The sequence below is a fragment of the Polyergus mexicanus genome, unplaced genomic scaffold, assembly GCF_030449975.1.
Source record: "Polyergus mexicanus isolate NDT 795.1 unplaced genomic scaffold, iyPolMexi1.0 SCAF_24, whole genome shotgun sequence".
Classification (NCBI taxonomy): Eukaryota; Metazoa; Arthropoda; class Insecta; order Hymenoptera; family Formicidae; genus Polyergus; species Polyergus mexicanus.
Window position 1 is genome coordinate 2,731,908 of NW_027223344.1, and position 9,215 is coordinate 2,741,122.

Genomic DNA, 9,215 nt, shown 5'->3' on the forward strand with positions numbered 1-9,215 from the left:
TTATTAGATATTTGATTCTAAAATATTTTGACATAGATATATGTAATTATATATATGTATATATTACAAATATGTATATATACATATATATATATATATATATATATATATATATATATATATATATTTTACAAACATATATATATATATATATATATCACAAATAAATAAATAAATATATATATATATATATATATATATATATATATATATATATATATATATACATATACATATATATAATTACATATATCTATGTCAAAATATTTTAGAATTAAATATCTAATAAATTTTCTAAATTTGTTCCTCATTTCTATATTTTTATTAAATAAATTTATATATTTAATAAACTTTTATAGTAAATGAAACTCTAAAAAATTTCCTTTTTAAAAAAAGGTAAAAAAAGGCGCCAAGTACATGCATTAATTGTGAAAAATTGGTATAAATATTTATTAAAAAAATTTCATAGAAAAATAATGATATCAAAAAATTGCGCCAAATGAATAAAAATTTATACTACAAAAATTACTTCTTTTATTATTATTTAAATAAAAACATATTTAAAAAAACTGTTATACAAAGTAGTTGTTTTAATTTCCTAGAAAAATAATGATATCAAAAAATTATGCCAACTGAATAAAAATTTGTTATAAAATTTTTTCATTTTATTATTTCTGTTATTGAGAAAAATATATTTAATAAATCACAATATAATTAAAATAGTAGGGCGTATAGCTAAAATAGAATTATTCTGTAATTAAATGCACAGTATACACACATCTGACGTTTTAGGATATTGTAATTTTATTGTAGTTTTATTAAAAAAAAATTTCGCATAAACTCTAAGTCGCATAAAACAAACTTACACCAAAGCAAAGTACAATATAAAAACTTGTCGTGTCCGGGTCGCATTAAAACATTGTCCCAAATTTATTGTACAATATCTCATATTTATTGTACAAATTTATTGTACAATATCTCATATTAAGTGAAAATTATTTGCATCATTCATATAATAAAAGTATTATTATATTAAATATTTACATTTTATATAAAATTTTATTAAGTTTTATACAAAAGGCATGTATCAAGAACATATATATAATAATTTATAAATCTACTAAAATTTCAATTATATGGGAAAATAGGGTAAAACCGGGTACCTTATTAGATTTGTCTTCCTACAAAAAATCTGAGAGTAAAAAAATTTTACCAATCGTTACTAGTTTTTAATGAACCTTAAACTATAAGAAAATAAGGCTAGTTGCTGAAAAAAATATTTGGTTACTAAGAATAACAAGATTTTGTGAAGAAGTCAAAGTACCCGGTTTTGTCCTACCAGTAGTCATACCGGGTACCCATTTGAAAATACGCAAAACACCGTGTAAGTACAAAATCTAGATTTATTATAATCAAAAGAATATAAAGATTATTATATTGACAAGAAACACAAATAAAGATATCCTCTTGTTCGACATTGCTGCAGGACTTTTTTATTTAACTTTTTAACTTCAGGGATTTCAAAAAGCTTTTTTTAGTGGTTTCTTTTTCTGAGCGTTAGTTTTAGTTTTTAACTACTTTTTGTGGGGACACAAAGTCAGGATAACAGGTCTCCCTCTTTTCATTATATCAAATATGTAAGTATATACCCGGTTTTGCCCCAATACAAGGAAAGTAACAAATACGGCGGTATTCCCGCATACAAAGTGCCGATCAAAACTAATATGGTATACTCTCTAATATGTACGGAATACTATGTTGCACTTACCGCAACAGAAACAGATGCTCTAAACAGAAAAAGTGCACGACGACTCGATTCTTGCGATAACGATCTTTTGTGGGCCAAAAACTTTGAATTTCTATTAAAAAAGAAATATCGTGTGCACAGGAGCACAATTTGTTTTAAAATAATGATAGCGCCAATTTATAACTAATAATATAAGTTAGACATAGATAACAGCATTTATTACGAAAAAAACAGAGTCACCCGATTTGATCCGCCTACCTGGTTTTACCCAACTTTCCCCTATATATTATCTACATATATTATCATTTACATACATAATTAAAGAAAATATATTATATACAGGGTGTAACAGAGGGCTCGTATCAGCAATTTTTTGAGGAAACAACGCATTTTCGTGAAAAATGTTTCATGCAAAAGTTGTAGAGCTCTAAGTGGCGTACTATATAATAATATTAGTATGATCTTGATTAGCACCATATATAAAGGTCATATAAAAATCACTTTGAATTTTTTAAATGGAACCTCCTATTTTTCATTCTTATAGCTTACCTCGAGAGCTTTCTAAAACACTATGATAAAGTATTTTTTAATTAAGTACTTTTTGTTTTATTATATATTTTATTTGACATATTTTAATATAAAAAATTAAATATCTCGTAAAACATTTCGATATTCTTATGTACAGAATAATGAGACAAATCAATTAGTGCAAAAAAAAAAAAAAATATATTTAAAGAAAAAAAACAAATTGTTTAAAGAAATACATTGTATATAATTTTCTTAGAAACAATTATTCTTTTATACTAATTGATTTGTTTCATTATTCTGTATATAAAAATATTACGGTAAGATCATCGAAAACTAAATGTTTTACGAAATATTTAATTTTTTATATCAAAATATGTCAGAATAAAATATAAAATAACTCAAAGAGTACTAATAAAACAATATTTTATAGCGTTTTGAAAAGCTCTCGAGGTAAGCCATAAGAATATGTAATGAAAAATAGGGGGTTCCATTAAAAAAATTCAAAGTGATTTTTATATGACCTTGACGATGCCATTCGAGATCATATTAATATTATTATGTAGTACGCCACTTAGAACTCTACAACTTTTGCATGAAACATTTTTCACGAAAATGCTTTGTTTCCTCAAAAAATTGCTGAGACGGGCGCAATGTTACATCCTGTATACAGGGTGGGGCATTTATATTGAGACACCTAAATATCTAAAAAATAAAGCAAGATAGAAAGAAATATTTCAGACAAAAGTTGTTCGGTTCTAAGGGGCTCATAAGATGGTGCCATTAGTTTGACCTTGGGTGGAAGCGCTTCGGAGATTTCAATCTCAATCTTATTTCTTAAAATAGAAACAACTCAATTTTTTTACATAAATCGATTCCCTGCAATATTCTACATAAAAAGTTATAGAGGTATGATGGCTAAAAGTTTGATAGTTTACGAGATATTTTATATTGTATTTCATTACTTTACTTGGATGTAATTTTACATAAACTATGAAATATTTCATAAAATTATTTATTTTGCAATAATGTTACCTTAATATCGTAAGCTCAAAAAATGAGACATCAAAAAATAGTTTAAAGAAAATAATACAATTAATTGTATGAAATAAATTTTATTTTATTAAATGCTCAAAATGATGACCATCAACGTCAATACACTTTTGAATATATTTAATGAGAGATTGATGAACGTTCAACAAAGTCATCCTATCAATATCGCGACAAGCATTTTTAATACATTCTTTCATATTTTATGGCGTAGTTGTGGTACATCTTGATATACGATTCCTTTAAGAAACTCCCACAAAAAAAAAATTTGAATATGTTAAATCTGGTGAACGGGCAGGCCACTGAACCATTCCTCCTCGTCCTATCCACCTATTATTATAATCTCTATCTAATATTTTTCGAGCTTGACGTGAAAAGTGCGCTGTACTACCATCTTGCTGAAACCACATACGCATTCTTAGTTCGTAAGGTAGTTCATCGAGTAGTAATTGTAGTTCTTGATCTAAAAAATCTCTATACTTTTGTCCATTCAAAGAAGTAAGGTCCATTTAATGTATCACCAATAATTCCGTACCATACGTTAATACTTCATGGCCGGTGATGTTCAACTTCTCGTAACCATCTTGGATTATCCACAGCCCAGTAATGCATGTTATGTTGATTGACTTCTCCACAATTTGTGAAAGTTGATTCATCAGAAAATAAGACAGAAAGGAAAAAATTGTAACTTCTTTCTATTTTTCGTTGCGCCCAACGACAAAACGTCACTCGATTTTGAAAATCAGTACTTAGCTGTTGATGTAATGAGATGTGATACGGGTGGAATTTATTACGTTTAAGTATTCGCAAAACACTTCTTCGAGATATTCCAGTATTGCAAGAAATACTACGACAAGATACAATATTTGTAGATTCCTGGCTATTGCTGCTAATACGATAGTTTCATTATTTTCGCCAGTGACATTGCAGTCCTTGATCGTTTTCTTTCTTTTTCACGAACATCTTCATTTTTTGAAAATTGTTTCACAACACGATAAAATGAACAACGTAATGGAATATTTCTCTGAGGATATCGTAATGCGTATAAATTTTGTGCTCCATAAATGTTTCTTCGAGATTCACCATAAATAAAAATCATATTGTTGCATCACTGGATTATACCCGTCTCCGAGAGATAGTCTCTAAACGCGTTGCCAGGGAATTTGTGGTTAAACAACGGCGGTCATCTTGTGTGTGTTTTGAGTCGCCATCTTGATCTGGTAACGGATGTGAATCCGCGCGGACGTGTTTAAGATTATTAACGATATTCTCTGTTCTTTATTTCCGTGAATACGACGCAAAGTGTGAGTGCTGGTTGTGTCTTGCGTGATTCGATTTATCTCGATTCCGATCCGCGGACACAACAATATTAATTTTATCTTCCAAAGTTAATCTTTCCATTTTAATTAAATAAATTGTTCTTACTTAAATAGTACGCTGTACACAAGAACGAAATGACTAGCGTAATTAACTTTCGTATTACATTATTTGCTTCTCAATAAGCAATTAAATAACTTTTAAGTCAATGACTTTGAAGACGCGCGTTGAATTATTATGTCAATAATTCCTTATCAAACGTACACAATAATGTTATTATTACACAACCTCTATATTTTGAACACCTATCGGATTTTCAAGATCATTCTGAGACTGCTGTTTTTGTAAATCGTCATCTAAGCATTACTGAACTAACTCTTTTGCAGTTTCAAGTGCTTTTTGCAATTCTTCTATTCTTTCCTGATATTGCAATACTTCTACAAGATGCAATTTTACTTTATGAAACGATTCGGCATAAGTATTATTTCTAAGATCCTCTAATTTTCGCTATGGTTGAAACATAAGTAATAATCAAAAGAAATAATTTTCTGGCTGTGTATTAACATCATATCTATAATGATTAATAAGATATCCACGCTGTTGCCGTTTAAGATAATAACCATTATCTATTTTATAATATTCAATATCCTCATTTTTCGGTTTGATTTTCGAGGTATTGTACCATTGTCTCATAGATATATTTTCTAGTCATAGACATATTTTCTAGTTTGTTGGGTCTATGTGGATAATGATTATTGCCCGAATCTTATTATCAAGAAACTTGGATGTTGATACTGGATCTCTAGCCACAATTACGCTAATGCATAAGGAAGTATCATGCCATCCATTTAACTCACGAATATATTCACCTAAATCTTCCCATAACCACTCACTCGGACTTAATGTTAAAAACCATATCGCAGGTCCATAATGCTGCGTCATACAATTTAAATCGCTTCTCGGTTTACGCCAATATTGCTCTGTATTCTGAAGTGTGACAAATATTATATTCAAATTAGATTCCAACAATTCTTCCGACATTGCTTCTAAATATTCTGTAGCCGTATAACGAACTGGCGGATTAATTACGTTCATTTTATGATAAATTCCACGACTTAATTGACAAATATTTGCATTGTTCAATAAATAAAATAAATATTGTTGATTTAGTCTGTACTGTAGATGTTTAGATGTCAAACGACATTTAACAAATTCATGATCAAAAAGTTTGACTTGCCTATTCTCATGTTGTCCGTTAATATACCAAAAGGATATAAATCTGTGTTACGTCCAGACTCGAAAAAGGATGAGTCGATGGAAGGGTGTAACAACTATCTTAGTTATCCCGAAATCAGACGCTTTGCGGCGTAAGAGTCGGGTCAAACGAACTCTTAGGTCTGAAAGTCAGGTAAACGACCGTTCGGGTCGCTATTACGCTGTTTATTCAGACGTTCGCTCGGTGGTCCCTTTTCGGTCAGGGAATTTAATCCCTTTTACGCGGAATGGGACCTAGTGCGATCTTCGTACTGGGAACGAGAGAGGGGTTAAGAATTGTTTAATTAATTAAATAAAATATAATTTTATTCATTAGAAAAATAAAAGGTTCGAATACATGATATATATATAGTTGTAGAAAGTGATAACATTTATCGTGTTTGTGTGTGGTTGAGCTTATCGCTCCGCGGGTATTACAATAGTTCAGGAGACGTCAGCCAGACTGAGTTGGAAAAGGCTCTATCGTTAAGATTAGAATTCTGACTGGTAAATACAATATCTTCTATTATTTTTCAAAAAAAAATAAAAATATAGTGTAAAAGTAGGTCAGTGAGAAAATGGGTTATTAAACGAAGGAGATATAGAGATCCTTAAATTGTGTTAATCCTGGTAGGACGATGCTGCTTCCAAGTCAGGAAGCTTATCGATAAATTCTTGGATTGCTTTGACTATGTAATCCAATTCAGGAGAGGGAGGGAGAGAATTATCGAGGATCACTGTTGAAAGTGAAGAGAATGATCGCGGGGAGGGGGGTAGATTTGGAGAAGGCAAGGAAGAATATTCAGGGGAGTAGGAGGGGGAAAAATAGGGAGGAGAACTTGGAGTAACGAGGTCGCTAGAATGTCTGTAGGTGTGTGTGTAATCGTAATCGTGGTTGTAAATTCTATTAATTATTCTAACAATTCCATTTACTTTGATTAAATTGTTGTTGATTTTAGCGATATATTGGTTAGCTATCCTAATCGTTTTTGAGTCAGCTTGCGCCAACGCCCTCCGAGTCCTGCGATAAACTCGATGCATGTACTTGGTTCGCGAACAAAGTCGCTTGATTGAAATACGCAAGATGATCTTTTTCACTATGGAAAATTATAAGTGATGATTCCTGGTTGGAATTTGCGTAAGGGAAAATTGCTTGGTAGCGACTTAATCTTTTTAAGTAGAGGACGGGCGGGCAGCTTAACTCGTAGATCGTCGTTCGTGGTCGAGAGAGATGCTGTTGAACAAGACGGGCCGGACTGATTCGTTAACCGGATGACTCTGATAAAAAACTGAGAGAGCGGAGTCTCGCGGGCTCCCTTTTTATAGTTCGTCGATTGGTCGAAGGTGAACATTTTCCGATGGACCTTTGCACACGTGATTTTGAGGTGAATAGCAAAGGTCTATGATTTCTATCGATGATGATGCGGTTATTTTGTTAGATATTTCGTAAGATGTTTTCATCGTCTTTTCGCTGTTTATTTGTTCTTTCACTGGAAAGTCTATATATGGAATATCTATTGATCGGCTTAATTTCTTTTTGTTTTTCTCGTGGTTACTCATAGATATATTTACTGATAAATGATGAAATGTTTAAAGTTTAAAACGTTATGTGGTGCAAGATGTTCTATTTACCGAAAGACTTATTTTTATTGTCAATCGACGATCCTTGCCGCAATTTCGCGGAAGGAAGGAATCGTGGAGTCGGCAGGGCGTAACATCTGGAACACATATTAAATCTAAATATTGTTCACGATTATCCAAAGGCAAGTCCTGAATTTTTAACATTTGATATAAGGTTGTCGTAGTTTTATTTGCTTTCGTTTCATATAAGGCATAAATAATATATTATTCATAATAGCCATCACTCTCATCCGAAATTTGAGTTAGCATTGCTTTCTATTGATTCTCTAATACTCTAATGTAACTTTTATATCATTTTTGATTTCTTTTATCGGATCATTTAATAATTCAGGCTCGTCATCCAATATCGCTTCTATATTATTTTGTATCTCTTTTATTTGGAATTCTGAATTTTTTAATTTTGCGAAACATAAATCATTGTGATTATTTGGCAATATAATATGAGAATATAAAGTATTGCTGCGCTTTAACCTTGTTAAAGCGCCAAATACTTTTTTAATATCAACTATCTCTTCCTACATAATCTTTGATTTTGTCGAGATATTTCTAATTAAAATATTTAATTCGTGATTATTGTTTACTGAGTCAATAGTAGAACATGTGTTAAGAGATAAGTCAAATGTGTTAAGAGATGATATTATTTCGGGCACTTCAGCTGTGAAGAGATTATTCAAAATGCAATACGTAGGCATTAGCCCTTTACAAAATTTGCCTACACAGTAATTACAAATGTATTCCGCATTAATTTTTTGTTGTTATATGTATCATTAAATCTCTCCAAATTTAAATGTTTATTTGTGTTTGAATATTATTGACTTTAGAAACATTTTTTTTATAACACAATTTCTCACATAATACACAAATATGCCGTCGTGTGTCTGTTGAACGTTTAATCAAAGTCTCAAACGTTTTACAATATTTAGGGTCGGTTGTTTCATCTTCAGATAAACTATAAGGTAATTTATCTAATGGTTAAAAATCTGATTTGCGTTGTTCCACTTTTCGGTAAAATTCATCTTCCTGGTAAATGACCAGTACCAAAAGATAAATTACACGGCACTCTCGATACCGTGTAAACCACTTATCTGACAGATAAGTATGTGATGGGGATAGAAAGCACATACAGTGGGAGATGCGTTGGTTAGATTATCCGAAATTTTATCGATTTAATATATTAATTATTTACGATAAAGAATTTAAATATCACGATACCAAAAATGGAACCGGGTTTGTGCGAAAATCAACTTCTGTATGGTGACGAAAATTATGATGAAGAATCTGATAAAGAAATAATAGTGATGATTCGCAAATGATATACAGTTCGTCCGCGTCCAGATTTATTTAACGAATATGATAATGTAGAATTTGTAAAACGGTTTCGGTTTCGCAAATGCACTGTCCAGATAATTTTAACTCTTATTGAAGAGAGAATAAGAAGCAGGACTGACAGGTAAATATTCAACGTATTTTTTTTAAGGTTATTTTTGTATAATGTATATGCTATACATATAAGCAAAGATACTGATGCAGCTATAATTTATATGATATTATATTAATATGTATATACATATATATATATATATATAATAATTCCGAAAAAATAGTAATTTCTGAAAAATAAAGCAATCTCTTGCACATATAGTAGTTAGTAGTAGAAATAGTAGTAATAAATAGTAGTTAG

The 9,215-nt window shown here is 30.4% G+C and overlaps 1 pseudogene; it reads right to left on the bottom strand.

The window, feature by feature from the left end:
- Nucleotides 1–5,362: 5,362 nt before the first annotated feature.
- LOC138942871 (uncharacterized) lies at nt 5,363–8,226 on the bottom strand (annotated as a pseudogene).
- Nucleotides 8,227–9,215: the final 989 nt, after the last annotated feature.